The 17487-nt window shown below is 36.1% G+C and overlaps 1 protein-coding gene across 2 annotated transcripts in view; it reads left to right on the top strand.

Moving 5' to 3' along the window:
- Positions 1-1635, top strand: part of ptch1 (patched 1) — a 53928-nt gene extending 52293 nt beyond the window's left edge. For both annotated transcript variants that reach the window (XM_084388890.1, XM_084388889.1), the window contains one exon: positions 830-1635. The gene's annotated coding sequence lies outside the window, so the exon portion shown is untranslated. The remainder of the gene's footprint in view (positions 1-829) is intronic.
- The last annotated feature ends 15852 nt before the right edge of the window (positions 1636-17487 follow it).

Raw genomic sequence — 17487 nt, 5'->3', positions numbered from 1 at the left:
TAGAAAGCTCAAAAGAACAGTATTACTGAATAACAGTATTAATTTCTTTCCCTTTTTTTCAATTAACTGACACCAAACTTTTGAACGGTAGTGTAAATACTGTTCTTTTGAGCTTTCTATTCATCAAAGAATCATGAAAAAATGAATCACGGCTTCCACAAAAATATTAAGTCAAGTCAGTTCTATTTGTATAGTGCTTTTCAAAATACACATTGATTTAAAAAGAAGCTTTACAGAGAACTGATGTTAATGTGGTAACACTTTACAATAATTTTACATCAATGCATTAACTAACAATGAAAAATACGTTTATTACAGTAATTATTAATCTTTGTTAATAATACAATTGTTCATGTTGTTAGTTCATGTTAGCTCAGGTCCGTTAAATAATATAAACTCAGATAAAAAAACAGAGTAATGATGCTGAAAATTCAGCTTTGATCACAGAAATAAATTACATTTTAAAATATATTCAAATAGAAAAGTTATTTTAATTTGCAATAATATTTCACAATATTACTGTTTTACTGTATTTTTGATCAAATAAATGTAGCCTTGAGCATAAGAGACTCCTTTAAAAAAGCATTAAACAATTTTTTTTTTTATTGTTAATGAAATTACATATATCAAAATGCGTTTTTAATTGCATTACTTATTTAACACATAATTGTTTATAATAGAATTAGAAAATTAAATTAAAAACGACTACTAATAATAACACCTTTCTATCTGATTCAATTATGTGGACTTAACCAGGTATCTTATCTGTTATTATGAATGAATATTTAACTGCTATTAAACCTGTTTTTCCCCTACTTTGTCTTCACAGTGGTTGAATGTTGAAGCTCAAACAGCCAAAGATGGGACATCTGTCTGCCAGCGTTTCAGAAACATGGTGCTGCATGGCGGGGACACTTTGACCAGCGGTGCCATTTCGGTGCTTGACTCTGTTACTGTATAACCCTGGTGTATTATTGTTAGATATTTCTAAGTATTTATGTGTACACAAATGTAAATAATGAATGAGAGTAGCTATAATTTGACCGGGATCGTCAGACTTGTGTGTTCCAAGTGCCCACCCATCATTTGGGTATCTGTGCCATAAGGAAACTTCATTCTTGACAAACATTTCAGCATACAGTCGTTGCTGCTTATGATATTGTTGTAATGTTTGTATAATGCTATGCAATTATTTTCTCTAATTTTATAGAACTGTGCGTGTGAGAGTTTGAAAATGTACAGTTTTTTTTGTTGTTGTATGTGTGCATGTATGAATATTTTGGTCCACGTCAGGCCCCCTAGACCCCTCAGATGCATATTAACTAACAAGAACAAACACTAAGTGGCCTAACATAATATGTTGAACGATTTTGTGGCAGTTCCATTGCACTTACGGTACACTTCTGTTCAGAACACCAGTACAAAACTGCACAGATACTTTCACTTTCAGAGGACACATTCAGGGAAATGATATTTGTTCAGACATATGCTAGAACACGTAGACCTTCACATTAATATCCAGTTGTTTGCCGACAAGCATCAGATGTTTAAGCGTGCGTGCGTTTTGTGTATATTGAAGCTTTAGAGTTTATGCTTTTTAATTTTAATTTGCTTATCACAAACCTGTGGTAGTTGAAAAAAAACAAAAACAATTACTGTTTAACATTGAAACACGCTATGCGTGAGAATTTAGATGAGCAGAAATGAAGAAGGAAACGAGTGATTGTTGGGTGACTGTGCTTCCGTTTTTCTGTCCTCTGTACTGGAACTCTCTCTGGTCTCTTGTATTCTCTCCTCATATTCCAGTTATTTACTGTAAAACGGTCGTATGCGGCCACCCTAAATTTGCTCATGACTCCAACTTTGCATTACTAAGGTAATGTAATGTGACGGTTTTTTCGGGTTTTCATTGTAGCGTTTGTTTGTTTGTTCGTTTTTACGGTACGGCATTATTTCTGTTCAATCATGGTTTAAGCTAAAACATTACTGTTAAAACAATATCCGCTCTGATTCTGGTGACGTAACTTTTTTTTGTCTTTTTGTTTTTGTTTTAATAAGCTATGCTAACGAGCAATCTCAAGGTGTGCGTCGCATAACGGCCGATCATGACGATGGTTTTTGTCAATTCGTTGACCTCCTCAATGACAAACCACAACTACTGGCCCTAATTTAGCACGAGCAGTTCTCTGCGCTGACCTCACCTCATAAAAATCCACAACATAACGCTGTGACACTAATTGGACGTTCCCCCCTCAACTGCCAAATGGTGCATGCGAGTGCTTTAAGGGTCAAGGGTCATGGAGCCCCCACTCCTCCATGGCTCTGAAGCTGGCATGTGTGTCTTTAACAGTGTGTTTGTGTTTGCTGCGACCCCCCCCCCCCCCCCCCCCCCCCCCCCCCACCCTCGTCCAGATTTGACTTCCTGTCAAACATACGTTTGTTCTTGACAAAGACTTTGAGAGCTGTTCTGTGTTGTTTGTTTGTTTGTTGTGTTTGTGTTCTCCTAAATGTCACATTGGCAGAAATGGGAGAAAATCATGGCTGGCAACTATTGTAATGTTTATATATATAAATATATATATTCTAATTTTTTTTTTTTTTTTTTTTTTACAGTTGTTTTGCAATATTTATATTTTTGTATAATAAGATGTTTTGTTCAATAATGGTCATAATGCCAGTTCTTAACAATGCAGGGATTTTTACGTCTGTCGGAAAACACTATTATTACAGTTTCTTTGTTACAATAATGGATTTTGATCTGTATAAAGTGCTTACTAATGTTAAATAGGAAAAAAATAGTATATAACATTTACCTTACAGATCCATCATAGCTCTTAGAGGATTTTAAAAGGAAAAAATAATGTTTTTGTTTTTTTTACAGACTGCCATTTTTTCCCATGGTTTTGGCGTGGATGTATGTCGTTTTCAGTTACAAAGATAAATGTATGCCATATAATTTATTTATATGAAAATTTATTTTTGTAGTGTACATAGTAGTTGTCAAGTTATTTGACAGAAGTATATTTTTAAAGAGTTTATATGTAATGCTACCATTTTTGTGAGAACATAACTGAGAAGACGTTAAGATGCACACTTTCATTGCTAACTTGTTCTCTTGACAACTAAAGTTCCCCCGTTACAGTGTTATATAGACGAGAGTGAGTCCAATCTGAAGACTGTTTTTGGGTTTTGTGAAAAGCTAGCCATGAAAGTAGAACAAATGTACTAGCTCTCTAAATAATAATGTTCAAACACTGATAGAATTCTAACAAATAAAAATATTATAACTTATTTGTCTCTTTGCTATACATTTAATAAATGATTCTTTAAAAAATGTAGCTACACCCGTGACTATTTCTTTAGCGTAACCTTGTGACCTTTACGAGTCAAATGTTGCACGGAGCATTAGCATTTTCATCACCTTACACCCAGTCATTACAAATTTCCTCACATACGGGCCTTAAACTAACAAACCTGCTTGATTTAACCAAGACATCCGAGACGTTGTCGGTTATGCTGTGCGAGTCTAAGAAAAGAAAGAACGGTTCCCTGACCTAGCCTCTGTACATTTCAAACGTACAATCAAAACGCCTAATCAATTTGCCTGAACTTTACAATAAAGTCAAGAAAGTCCGACAACATTATCTCGCGCGCAGGGTTTCGACTCGCTGACATCTGGCTACAGATTCAGCCTCCCCCTGTTCAGGCAGTCATACTCAACTCTGCGCTCGGCTCTCTTGTATGATTCTGATTGACAGTTTTATAGACTGCAAGGAAATTGGTTGTAGTTACAATACAGCTGGTGTGCTCTAAGTAATGAAAAGGGGCATATGGCCTTAAAAACAGAGTGATGGAAACTGATTCAGGCTGCCCCCTTCTAACTGCCGCATGGGTGGCAACCATTTATTATTCATAGCTACGTTATAGTTGCCAAGCTTGGTTCAATCTACTGTAACCTTTGATGCACTGCAGCGACTTGCTCTCTTGAATACACTGTGGTCGTCGGTGTAATTGCTTTTAGAGCCAACAGGAGCACAACCTATGTCTCCTACGAGCCAGTCAGGGCTGACATTCTAATCATGTGATGTGATCTAGACTCAGAAATCGAACTTTGGCTGGACTTGGTTCATCAACATTTATTGTGAAATGAGCTTTTCGGGTCAAATAAATCTGTTCATGATTCAACTTTTTTTTACGCTAAACTGCAAAAATGGCTCATTACGAAATCTATAACCTTGTGACATCATCTGATTTTTGCAAAGTGGTTGTTATTGAAGGATGGGTGATGGGCCATCCAGGGCCAGATTTATGCATGGGGGCGGGGGTTGGGATGGGGGGCTATTACAACGAGGAGAAATAATATATTTTTTTAATTCTTCTTAAATTTCACTCTAATGGTAGATCACTGTAAGACAATATCAGGCATTTCGTCATATTTTCGTTTTTCCATAAATCATTACTATAGGTCACCCTTTACATATGTCTGTGTTTTGCAAATATTTAACCAATTAAAAACGTATTAACACGAGCTCGAAACTGAAGCTTGTAACTCCATTGGATCCTCAAAATGTCAGTCAAACATCATAACTCAACCTGCCATAAAACATATAGGCAAATATAGATGTCTTGGCCTTGCATTTGTCGTCGAGACATAGAGCCAATTCTGTCTTCATCCTATATAACATGAGCTTTTGGCCAAATGACAGAAAAAACCCTGGTAGAGGTACCTGAGACCCAGGTATCGGCATTTTGGCTCTGTAGAGAACGATATGTTTTAGGGAATTTCTCGATTTAAGTCTGGATGAATTGTAAGAGAGATATCAAATGTTTGGAGGTTTCACCTTGACATCTTCCTCTCCTTGGTCTTTAAAAATGACTAAATTATCCAATTTAGTTTACACTTATACCATAGATAGAAATTAAAATAGTATATTAAATAATTATATTATATCTTTCATAATAGAGTTGAGAATCATTTTTATACAAAGTTTGGATTTAAAAAACAAACAAAAAATTGATTGGTGAATGAAAAAAAATACATTGTTTTTGCCTATTCACATATTTTCATGTATTAATTTTCTTAATAAATGGGTCCTATCCTCTATGCATACATAGCATAACAGGAATAAAATATATATTTTTTCAAAAATGTCTTTATTCCATTTGTTTCTTATGATCCAAACAATGTTGACCTAAAAAAAAAAATCACAAAATTTGTTTTCTGGATATTTATTCCACAAAGAGGGCATTGACAGAAACTTGAGAAATTAGAGAAAAACTGAATGATGACTGTTTTTGGTGTAAGAGACCTTCACTATCATTGTAAGTGGTCTTTGGACGGAATAAATGAAAAAAAAAAGGATCTACACAATTTTTTTTTTATTTAAAGTAAAGTGTCCTTTACTGTAACGTGCTTTTCATTTAGAGATTTTTACTGTAACCTTTTTGTCTTTTGCAGTTGGGTCACTGTATTTTCACAGTATGCAAGTGCTGAATATACAGACATTCAATACTATACAATATTCAGTACAATACTATACCTGCAGTGCATATACAATTTATTCACCTTACTACTGTAAGTTGGCATTTGTTTACTTTGGTACAACCTAGACAGCCTGCCAAGATCCGGCCCACATCTGGTACGCATGGAATCCACATGTACCAGATGTGGCCCGGATCGGGGCTGACATATTGCTGTCTGGGAATATACTTTTGTTCCTGTAACTGCATGCTTTGGATTCTGTGTTCTCCATTTTTGATGCAGTGTCTAATGATCTGAAGTGTTTATAATATTGACTCGCTGTCTGTATGATCTGAAACCATTGTTTGATTTTGAGCACATATAAAATGGTTTTGAGGCCATTGTTTGATTTTGCCAGAAGAGTCAGAAGTTCTCTGAATGTGGTTTGAAAATTTGGTTTTGTGTTTAAGGTTTTGAGAAAGTGAGTGATGGTTTCAAGAAATGTGTTTTAGCAATTCAGAAAAAACTGTAATACACCATTTGCAGTCCGCCATGATTAATTCTGTTCTACAAGCGTATAAAAATTGCGCGCACTAAACCAGCCTTTATTCAGCCACTGATGTGACTGGAATCATCTCATGTGAGTGTACATCATTTTAAAATATTTTATCTTTGAAAAGTACTCTTCTTTTCCAAGTAAAAATGTTACAATCAGCAAGCTGACATCCATATTGGTTCTCCACCCCGGCAGAGTGTCCGTGTTTGTGTGAGAGAAGCATTTAGCAGGTCTATCAGTATCAGAGCTGCAGTCCCTCTCTCTAGCCTCTCAGATCTGGAAAGCTGGGAGTCATTAATGGAGGAATTCAGAGGCCCTGAAATCACACATCTCATCACCCCTCCCACCCCAAAAAAACAAGACAAAAAAAAAAAAAAAATCAGACAGTAGAAGAAGAAAACGAAAAAGGTGTTTATTTTCCAGTGTTGGAAGCTGTTGAACAAGTGATCAGCAATGGCAGGCTGACATTTCAATGGTAACACCCAGAGGAGCGTTACGTTTCAGTGACTGCTGCCATCAGCCCGGAGCAAAATCAAGTCTAACGCGGCTTGGAGGCTTAAGTGCAGTTATCCAGTGCCAGAGAGTGATGGAATATATATCCTCAAAAAAAAAAAAACCCAGCTAGACTCAAAGAAAAACTGGCAAGGGTGAAGGACAAAACAGCCATTGTATGTCTAATGATGTATGCTGGTGACGATTAAAGCAAATGAATTCATTTGTTTCAGCAACCATATGTGGTAACTATTCCCAACACATATGGAACATGTGGTAGTAAAATCAGTGATAACAAAGACATTTCAGCATCTCATAAATAGTGTTTGGAAAGGGGTTAAAGTCAACATGAAACTGACGTTGCAATAGTATTTTCTTCCCTATTGTGATATAAGCAGCTTCTCGAACAAGAAAACATGAAGGGCGGTACTTCATTTTGTCCATATTTGGATTGTTGGATAATTGTGGTTTGCTATTGCAGTGATCTGATGTGAGTGACAGGTTGTCCCGCCCTCACACCAGTAAACACATCATCAGAGAAGAGAAGAGATGTTGCTGCAAGAGGGAGGGGAAGTTTAGTGAATCAAAACATACAGCGTGACTATTAGCAATCCTAGAGATGACTCATATAATTCGGTTCTTTTTTAATCAAAAACGCACAATGCAAAACTTTAGGTGCGTCCCGATTTGCATACGTATGCACTATTCTATGTCGTTTTGTAGTGTAAATAGTGCAAGTAGTGTGTTAATACTGAAAATTCTAGCCTTTCAAGTCATCATGACATATGGAATTTTGCAGTTTTTATTATAAATGAATTATTAGTGCACATCATAATTTTTAAAAAGTAACGTGCCCTTGTAATCTATAGGCTAATCAAAATAACTTCCCCTCCCTCGTGCAATGACATCCCTCTTCTCTGATGACGTGTTTACTGGTGAGGGCGGGACAACCAATAGATGATCACTGCAATAGAGAGCCTAAGTCCCTCCCCTCCGCTTCCGGCTCATGGGACCTTATTTCGGAAAAAATATGTATGGTAGTCAATGGCGAGAGACAACTTATCTTTTTATTCCGTCTGAACTGTTCCCTGAATTACACATATGATGTTTGTCAATTTAAAAGATAATTCTGAAAGTCAAGAAAGTCACAGTTTCTCATAAAACAGAAGAGTAACATTTAGTTTTAGGTGAAAATTGCTCAGTGAACTACATCTCTCGTCTCGCACTATGTACGTCACCGTTGCTCGTATGTGTGCAGTCTGGTACAAAACACTCAGGCATGACGGCGTAACGTTACGATTATAACGTAAGACTATAGAAAAAATGCATAGTCTGTAAGATGCCGTAGATATACTACTGTAACTGATTATGTGAACCTAGTTACACTAGTCACACAAGTAGTCAAACATGTAAGGCAGAAGCCATTAACTCATTTTCTGTAAAAATAAGTCAGAAGAGCTGAATTAGCCGGTTACCATGATGTGCACAAAATTCAAAATTGATTGTCAGACTCAATACTAAGCAGGCCTATTGAAAAATTGCTTAGTCTACTATCTGACATGGTGGAGCGCAAGTGAGTTTTCGCAAGTTTCACTGTATCCACTTATCCATTATCAATTGCTGTTTACGCTAAATGTACAACCCGAATTCTGGAAAAGTTGGGACATTTTTTAAATTGGAATAAAATGAAGACTAAAAGAACTTCAAATCACATGAGCCAATATTTTATTCACAATAGAATATAGAAAACATAGCAAATGTTTAACCTGAGAAATGTTACCCTTTTATCCGCTAAATGAGCTTATTTCAAATTTGATGCCTGCTACAGGTCTCCAAAAAGTTGGCACGGGGGCAACAAATGGCTGAAAAAGCTAGACATTTTGAAAAGATTCAGCTAGGAGAACATCTAGCAACTAATTAAGTTCATTGATATCAGGTCTGTAACATGATTAGCTATAAAAGGGATGTCAGAGAGGCAGAGTCTCTCAGATGTAAAGATGGGCAGAGGCTCTTCAATCTGTAAAAGACTGCGTAAAAAGATTGTGTAATACTTTAAAAACAATGTTCCTCAACATCAAATTGCAAAGGCTTTGCAAATCTCATCATCTACAGTGCATCACATCATCAAAAGATTCAGAGAAACTGGAGAAATCTCTGTGCGTAAGGGACGAGGCTGAAGACCTTTATTGGATGACCCTGGTCCTCGGGCCCTCAGATGACACTGCATCACTCATCGGCATGACGTCAATGACATTACTAAATGGGCCCAGGAATACTTCCAGAAACCACTGTCGGTAAACACAATCCACAATCATGCAAAAAGGAAGCCATATGTGAACATGGTCTAGAAGCCCCGTCGTGTTCTGTGGGCCAAGGCTCATTTAAAATAGACTGTTTCAAAGTGGAATAGTGTTCTATAGTCAGACGAGTCCAAATTTGACATTCTTGTTGGAAACCAAGGACGCTGTGTCCTCCGGGCTAAAGAGGAGGGGGACCTTCCAGCGTGTTATCAGCGTTCAGTTCAAAAGCCAGCATCTCTGATGGTATGGGGGTGCATAAGTGCACACGGTATGGGCAGCTTGCATGTTTTGGAAGGCTCTCATTGTCAGAAATAGGGGTACAGTAGGAGTCCATTTCTGTCCCCCAAGGTACAATATACACTAACATACCCCATAGGGCTTATTATTGGACCTCAAGGGTCAAAAAGCATTAAAAGGTACATATATGTACCGTTTCTTTTAAAGGTTAAGGTACAATATTGTACCCTTGAGGGTACAGCCCCAGTAACAAGCCATTGTACCCCTAAAGGTACTATTATGGACTTTATTTTCTGAGAGTGTATGAATGCTGAAAAGTATATAAAGATTTTAGAGCAACATATGCTCCCCTCCAGATGACGTCTATTTCAGGGAAGGCCTTGTGTATTTCAGCAGGACAATGCAAAACCACACACTGCAGGTATTACAACAGCATGGCTTCGTCGTAGAAGAGTTCCGAGTGCCTGCAGTCCAGATCTTTCACCTATAGAGAACATTTGGAGCATCATTAAACGAAAAATATGTCAATGACGACCACAAACTCTTCAGCAGCTGGAAACCTAAGGCAAGAATGGGATCAAATTCCAACACCAAAACTCCAGCAACTCATAACCTTGATGCCCAGACGTCTTCAAACTGTTTTGTAAAGTAGAGGAGATGCTACACCATGGTAAAACATCCCCCCGTCCCAACTATTTTGAGACCTGTAGCAGGAATCAAATTTGAAATGAGCTCATTTTGTGCATAAAATTGTGCAGTTTGTGCAGTTTAAACATTTGTTATCTATGTTCTATTGTGAATAAAATATTAGCTCATGTGATTTGAAAGTCTTTTAGTTTTCATTTTATTAAAATTTTGGTCACAGGCCTGCCACATGTGGTAGTTTTGGCAAAAAAGTTAAGGGAGAGGGGTGATGATAAGCCATTAAGCCATATTATTTCTAAGCTCGCGCAGACATTATTAATATTTGCTTTGATAGCCTACATTTTCACTTTAATAGCAATTAGTAGGCCTAATTAATCCGCAATCAAGTCGGTTATTAAGATCATCTCGGAGAAGTTACAACTAAAATGTCAACCATTTAAAAATAAAATAAAAAGCTTTTAACATGTTAATTAAAAACATTTACATTTTTCTTTTCTGTCTTTAAAAAAGTATCCAATTACAGTGTGAGAAACCGCTATAAACCATTAAATGCATAACTGTCCAAATGAATCAAACCACAAACTCAATCTCAAACCTTTTTGCAAACCCATTTCACAGATTAGATAGATCAATAGTGATTCATTCACAATAGTGATTCTAAGCAGCTAATAGAAAACAGACATGACATGAGGATTAATCAGTAATATCCCCAATGAACACTGAACACAAAAAATATTAACCGGTTCATAGTGAATAAAAAAAGTACCCGACTAGAATTCCAATTCCCGAGCAAATGACTCTTATGAGTCGCTAATTTTAGTGAATCTCAAACAATTATGAATCAGTTGGAGCAGTTTCTCAATTGTAATTTGATTAGGATGCTCTTTGAATTATGTTTTTAGAAGGGAGCAGCCTATATGGAGTATCCAGCGAAACTCTTTAATTTTAGGAACAAAGCTTATGTTTTCATTTAAATATGCTGCATAAACACCCCTCATCACTTTTTGTATAAGTAAGGCTAACTATTTTGGCACATATAGGTAAACAAAGGGTTCTGCAATTGGGGGATGGCATGTGAATAATTACTTTGTTTACTTTGATTTCATTTCGCATCATTTATTTCGGTATTTACATTTCTACCCCAGTGATTGTGAAGCGCAAGCCAAGGCCAAGATCTCTCGTAATGCTTATACAGAACTCACTCCGCTTGAACGATTCTCTTTCTCTCTCCCTGCTTTCCAATCCCAACCACATGTTTACACTGCTGTGATGTAGATGTGTTTATTATAAAGATGACAAACTTACGGTACATTGCCACGCAACATTTTCTTTCCCCTTTCTCTCCCAGGTTTCTACAACCCCTGCGGAGCCCTGATGTCCCCTCCCTAAGAAAGCTTCCCTCTTTTGTTTAACTAGTCTGTCTTTGCCAGCAAATATGCAGTAATCTATGGAAACATATACGTCATCTAAAGGGCGAGGGAGAGAGACGTGAGTGTGAAGGTTTGGGGAAAAAAGTTAAATGCTTTCATGTGTATTTGAAAGTGTTGTGTGAACACAATATTCTGCTAATCCAAATAAAATTAGGGCATCTGATTTCACAAGGCTAGGATGGATGGAGGGAAAAACTTGCTTTTTCAGCTTGAGATGCAGAGGGCCCCAAGACTCAATGGGCGGGAGGAAGAGTAATGAGGAGAGGCTTGTGTTTGTAAATAATTTGGAATTCGCTAATGTTCTGTCCATTCACAAATGGCAGTCAGATTGTTTTCTAGCATCCTGCCTTATTGATTCTGGCACAGGGACAGAGACCTAATGAGGAACAGGTGTTGAGGAGCTCACACTGAGTCAAGGAGTAGTGACTCTCCACCTCCATTTACTCTCACGTCATCCCCTTTATGTGCCTACAGGTGCCCCCAAAAGTATTTGGACACTTAAAACTTCATGAATGTCATTGCATTTGGATATTGTTAATTAAAACTAAATATATAAAAAAAATAAAGCTGAAATAAATGAAAATCCACATATTAGATAATGTAAAAATTAGAAACGAAATAAAGATTAAGCTGAATTATAAAAATAAAACTGAATTTTCTTTTTATGAAAGCTATATAGAAATATAAAAAAACACATAAAAATGACAAATGCATGACAAAACCTTAAATTAAACTTAAGATTAAACTAAAAATACAAAAATAAAAACTAATTCAAAATATTAATAAATACAATTATAGTATAAGTAATACTTAAATAATACTAAAATATCAAACCAAGTGTGTAAACTGTTTATAAAATAAATAAAAATGCATGGTTCACTTAAAAATAATTGTTTTATCATAATTTATTCAACCTCATGTCATTCCAAACATGTAAGACTTTATTTAGCGAAACGCTGGAGCTTTTTTTTTCTCAATGAGCTCCAATAAATAAATAAATAAATGAAAAAAATATATATATATTGAGATAATTGTCAAAAATTTTTGGGTATTCAGACAAAAAGTATTCAGACACTTTATGAACATGTTCATAGTTAATGTGATGAGCTACACCTGTGGTAACTCTAGGACATCTGTGTGAACCTGAGGGCAACTGACTTCATCCACTAAAAAGAACCTTGGGACCAGTTGGTTAAAAGTAATTGCACATTTAATGCATTTTTAATTGTGGCTCCAGTGTCCAAATACACTTTGGGGCCACTGTGTATTAGAAGTGCTTGATTTGTTCAATAGTTTGAATCCGCTCACTATGCTAAACAGCAACCAGATCTTGGTTTCATTGCATAATGTGAGTAAAATGTAAAAATCATCAAAATGCAATATAAAACATACAGCCCCTGAAATGTAAGCATGCTCCTGTCTTATAAAGCTTGTGTGCTGTCCCTCTGTGGTTATGTGGAACGCTTTGGCTCGGTATGACTGCGAGGAAACTGCAGCAACGGCCATCACCATTACATGCCAAAAGCGAACAGAGTAATTATTGAGAAATCAGCTCGAAACTTTGGACCTGAGAGACCACACCACACTGAGGCCACAGTTTTCCTTATGTACATGCTGACATTTACCCACAGTGCATTGGTGCCAAATATCCAGCATTAGCTCTGAATGATTCAACTGAGCGGTCTGCCATCTATGTTCTCCATCAGCGATGTAGAGCTCATTGTGGGTGTTAAACACTTTCACATAATTCTTTTTGAATCCAGGAATTAGTTGAAAACACTTAAAAAAGAGAACTCTCATAGCGCGCAGCGATAGTGCGTCGGTTTGATGCGTCGAGGTTATATAGGGACAGGATAATGAATGCTTGAAATCGATTGGCTGGAAACATTACATTTTATAAACCAATCCGAATGGCTGAACTATTCATATCTACAAAGATCAGCCTCATCAATCCAACACCTTAAATGTGCAGTAAAAGTGATGGTGAATTATTCAATTCATGACAGCAACTCAAAAGGAACAGCCAACTTAAAGATAAAACTCATAAAGGGTAAAAAGTAAAAATGTGTATGTAAAATTATTTCGCCAAACAAAAATTATATTGAATAATTTTCAGTGTTGGTGGTAACAAGTAACGCGAGTTACGTAATCAGATTACTTTTTAGTAACGCATTACTTATAAATTTACAACAAAATATCAGTTACTTTTTCAAATAAGTAAAGTTGTTTTCCTATGTTTTGACTGACTCCTGTCTCCATTTTGAGAGAAATCCAGAGTAAGTGCAGAGGCGTTGTGTGCGCTAAACATGATGGTTATTGTAGTTTTAGACTAAATGTGAGCATGCATTTACTCTTTTCATTCACACTTTCACAGAAACAGATTCAGTATTTCTCAAAATGAATAAAAACTATGAAATGCAAACTCAGAATATTGTGCAAGCCTGCAATAATTACAATAAATACAAAAATATACTTCATTTAATCTCACTTTATTATGCAATGTCTTTGCTGCTGACCTTCGATGATCCAGTTCAACCATACTAATAAGCAAAAATGACTTTAGATAAACATCACATTTGTGTTTTTAATTTTTTTAAGTGAGGCTGCATCCGAAATCGCATACTCTCTTGAGTAGGTACTTATTTTTTAACAAGTAATTTCTTCACGACCACTAAAAAAGTACGTTCCATATAGTATTAATGTAATCTGGATGTACTACATTGGCCATGCTGTCTTAATCATGTGACCTTCCAGCATCAGTTGCGTCGCTTCACTGCCATTCACAAATGCGATTTCAGATGCAGCCAGTGTTGAACTTTCTTTTCCTGCATCCCATCCTTCTGCAATCCAGAATGGCAGCACATCTTTGGTGTTTTAGAGACAAAGGTTTGTTTTAGCTGCACCCTCTACTGTACAGGTGTGAATTTGCATTTCCTTCAGCCTGAGGCTTATTCATTTCACATTTGGTGTGAAAGGGCCTTTACATTTGCCAAAAATAGAATAAAAAAAACAAAAAAGCAAGCCCGGTTGAGAAAAAGTAACGTAAAAGTAACACATTACTTTTCATAAAAAGTAACTAAGCAACGCAATTAGTTACTTTTTTTAGGAGTAACACAATATTGTAATGCATTACACTGTTAGAAAAATCTGTAGAAATTACAGTATTACTGGCAGCTACTTGCCAGTAACTTACTGTAGATTTAAATTGATGTTATTTACTGGCAACAATTTGTTTAAAATTAAATGAACATTAAACATTAACAAGTCTTTATCTTTACAGAATAAAACTAAAATAACAGCCTCATGCAAAGCATTCTGGGAACCAAAATCTGAAGGAAAAACAGAAAAAGGTTGATGAAGATTTCTGGTTCCCAGAATGCTTTGCATTAGATTGTTATTTTATAGTTTTATTCTGTAAAGACAAAGACTTGTTAATGTTTAATGTTCATTTAACTTTGAACAAACTGTTGCCAGTAAATAGCATAAATTTAAATCTACAGAAAGTTACTGGCAAACAGCTGCATAACTACAGCAAATTTTTTACAGTGTACTTTTAAAGGTAACTGTGATTCACAACAGTACCGTTCAAAAGTTTGGGGTTAGTAAGATTTTTAATTAAATTAATACTTTTATTCAGCGATGATTTGACGTAATTGATTAAACGTGACAATAAATATATTTATAAAATATTTCTATTTTTTAAATATTAAGCAGCTCAACTGTTTTCAACATTGATGATGATAAGAAATGATTCTTGAGCAGCAAATCAGCATATTAGAATGATTTCTAAAATATCATGTGACACTGAAGACTGAAGTAATGGCTGCTGAAAATTCAGTTTTGCCATCACAGGAATAAATAACATACTAAAATATATTGAAATAGAAAACTGTTATATTATAACAGTAATGTTACTGTTTTTTACTGTATTTTAATCAAATAAATGCAGCCGTGGTGAGCCATAAGAGATTGCTTGCAAAATAATATTTTTGCTCACTGTATATGTCACGTTGGTTTTGGTTTATGTTCATGTCTTTTATTTTGTATTCATGCTCTCAGGTATGCTTCCTGTTTGTCATGTACTTAACTTGCTCCTCATGTATCTTGCAATAATGTGATCATGTCTTGTGCTTCCCCTGTATGTGTCAATGTTCTGATTGTTTTTTGGGGGTTTTTTTGGTCATGTGTCCAATGTTCTTATTGGTTCCTTGTTCCTTGTGTGTCACATTTTAATGCGCTCATTGTTTAATTGTGTTCAGGTGTTTCTTGTTTGGTCATTAGTCTTGTGTGTGTGTGTGTGTGTGTGTGTGTGTGTGTGTGTGTGTGTGTGTGTGTGTGTGTGTGTGTGTATAGCTCTCATGTTTCATTGGTCTCATGTCTAGTATTGTTCGTTTAATCCACTGTTTGGTGAATTTCATTTCATTTCAAGCCTTTTGTTTATTTTGTATCTGTTCATGTTGGGATTCTCAATAAACTGCACTTGGGTTCTGCAAACTAGCCTACAGTGGACATTTGTTACAGTATACAAAAACATTGAGACATTTCTCAGAATATCTTCTTTTATGTTCCTTGCTCGGGTGGGAGGGGATCGCAAAACTATCACCGGAAACGTAATGGTCAAAATTTAGTGTGCATTAAACCATTGCAATACACACTGTCAAATGATTTAAATCATAGGGAAATTCACCGGGAATATATAAAGAATATTCAATAGATCTCTCAGCCCCAGTTATAATTGACATCAGTGAAGTACAATCACAAGTTATTCATCTCAGAATTTTTGTTAAGCAGCCTTATTCAAAGAACAGAACATCTCTCTGCCAAGACAGGCTATATTCTCCAGCACTGTTTGTCACTGAACTGTTAAGCTATTTGTTTGAAGTGTTTGGAAACTTGTATTTATATTTGCTAATTTAGTGTGACTGCATGCAAGACAAGCTCTAGAGAGAGAGAGAGAGAGAGAGAGAGAGAGCAGCCATGAATCAGGATCTGCACTGCAAGCTGTTTCTCTCTGATTGCTCTGTCAGTCCATCTGTGTTTTGGCAAAGACTCTAACTCCATGCTTGTTTGTGTTAGGCCAATACATTTACTTTAATCAAAGAGCGTACCCTACAACTTTGCTGATTAAATCCTCCCCATACCCCCCATAATCCACCCTCATCCAACACACACGCACACACACACAAACACAATCAGACATACAGACATGTTTAGCCCAAGTATATAGGACATAATAAGACTGATCAGAGCAAGATGCTGTAAAACAGCTCCTTTCAATTTGGTTCAACTCTGACTTTACTATGAACCGTGACTGTTAACCCTTAAATGCATGAATGTTTCGCCAATCATTATTACATATTCGGGTCTTTACCGACCCAGATCTATATCTAACACTGATGGATCATACCTGTCGCGATAATATAAAACCCTCCTTATATTAGAGTTATAATTACAGAAGAATAAAAAAATTAGTTTGAAGCTTGGAAGGGTTCAGTTTGAGCTAATTTCCCAGTACATTCAGGATCTGGCTCATATTCGCGATCTCAAAACTACCATTTTGAACATCTTCAAAATCAATATTTTAATCGCTGACAGCTTCTTCACCAGATCCACCATCAAGTGACAGTGTCACTAATATTTGTGTTTAGTACTTGCTCTGCAGTAAATTGCAGAGCCATTTCAAGGTTTGCTAATGATACTTCCTATTCTTTTTTTTTTCTGCCTGCGGTAACTACGAGTGAAACGTCACTTCATGTATCAGTCATTGTCACCTTGTGGAATAAAGATGAGTTGCATTTATTCAGTTATCAAAGTTTCAATTATTGTAGTGCAGGAAAAATATACTTACACTGTTACACAACTCGGGTTGTTAGCGACCCTATACAATTATTACAAAAAATGAATGGGAAAACAGGCATTATTTTATAATTTTGTCAGTTTTTTTCTTCTTATATTGTTTATAATGAATTGATTGAGGAATACTAAGAAAGTTGATGTCTAACTGAATAAGGAGGGTAGTGAATGATGTCCCATGCACGTCATATTTTGTTGATCTTGGAACAACATTCCTGTCCGAAAATATAATCCGAACCCTATCCCTACCCCTAAACCTAACCCTACCCATAAGTCCATAAAATCAGAGGGAATGATGAAAGCACCTAACCCTGGTTGTAAGCCTAAACTTGACATAAACTGTAAACTTGTGTCTCAAATCTGATTGGTTGATTGGAATGTTGTTCCAGAATCGACAAAGATATTGATCCAGGAACGTGTTGTACTTGGTGAAATCAGGTTTTGCCATTAAGCTCACTTCAAACCACGCAGCCTGTTGAAAAAAGGTGTGCTTTCAATTTTCTATTGTTTTTT

This window comes from Rutilus rutilus, assembly GCF_951802725.1.
Source record: "Rutilus rutilus genome assembly, chromosome: 19".
Taxonomy (NCBI): domain Eukaryota; kingdom Metazoa; phylum Chordata; class Actinopteri; order Cypriniformes; family Leuciscidae; genus Rutilus; species Rutilus rutilus.
The sequence above is the reverse complement of the archived record's forward strand: the minus strand, read 5'-3'. Positions and strand labels throughout refer to the sequence as shown.